Source organism: Hipposideros armiger, unplaced genomic scaffold (assembly GCF_001890085.2).
Source record: "Hipposideros armiger isolate ML-2016 unplaced genomic scaffold, ASM189008v1 scaffold_135, whole genome shotgun sequence".
Lineage (NCBI taxonomy): Eukaryota > Metazoa > Chordata > Mammalia > Chiroptera > Hipposideridae > Hipposideros > Hipposideros armiger.
In genome coordinates this window covers 3,301,410-3,302,611 of record NW_017731485.1, presented here as the reverse complement: position 1 = coordinate 3,302,611, position 1,202 = coordinate 3,301,410, and positions in this window count along the sequence as shown.

Below are 1,202 nucleotides of genomic sequence, written 5' to 3'. Positions count from 1 at the left end.
CGTAATCATACTTTTAATTGTATATGGAAGAATCAAGCATTAAAATAAGACTTGGTCCTGGGCAATTACTTAACCTCTCAGAGTTCTCATTGCCTCATTTAGAAAATAATAGTACTAGTAGTGCCTGCTTCATAGGATTTTTGTGAGGATTGCATGAGATAATAGCATGTGGGATCCTGGGAAATTAGAAAGTATTGTACGCATGTAAAGGAGAGCTGTTATTACTATGTGGACCGTCTCCAAGTGAAACAGATCTCCAAGGATTTCTAAACTCCTAGCTCCGGGGTTGGTGTGCCTGTAAGACCCTGAGGAATGACTCAACGCTCTCAGCCTGTGATCCAAGCAGCTGACCTAAGGGGCTAAGTAGAGCTTCTCTCCCCTGACATGATTCCCATCTGCCCCTTGAAGCCGACGCTGGGTTATAATTACTGCCGTTCCTCACTCGCCAGGGAGGGCGCATGCTCCCCACAGGCCCAGCTAATGGTCCAAGCTGCACGTCCATACATTCCCTGGGGTCTCCTGCATAACGAGGCCCCCTGGTGCTTACCGTCACTGGAAGAAATCTTGGCTCTTCCGAAAGAACCCTGAGAGGGCTGGTGGCAATCTAGCGGTGGTGGTTTGTTTTCTTGCCTTCCTAGCTTAAGCAAGAAGCTGCCACAGGACACCTGTAGAGCCCAGTGAGAAAGCCCAGCAAACACACTGCCCCTTGTAGGAGGGACAAGCCAGCATTCTAAAGCCTTGGAGATGCACAGAGGGCCAAACGGCTCCCGAGGGGCCATGGCTGGACAACTCAGCCCCACATTTTGGGCAAAAGCACTCAGGGAGAGAATACCTGAGGGACGGAGTTCAGGAGCAGGTGGCCCAGGAATTCGTGATTTTCCTTTCCACAACGCCCCCAAAGGGGAAGACGGAGGACTGGCTCACATCCCCAGCTCCCGGCCCTGAGACTGGTGTAGAGCAAGCACATGTAAGTGAGGCAGAGGAGGATGAGAGGGGCTCAGGTTCAGGGATGCTTAACAGAGATGGTGGACAGGAAATAGCTGATGACTGTCTATTAACCATACCTGCCGCTGACGGACTGTCTTCTTAAACTTTATGAATGTATACGTATAGGTACTTTTCCATGACGTTCACTTACTTTTTATATCAATGACATACATCCGAAAAAGACTTCGGTATATTTTTTTCAATGTGACTTTCCC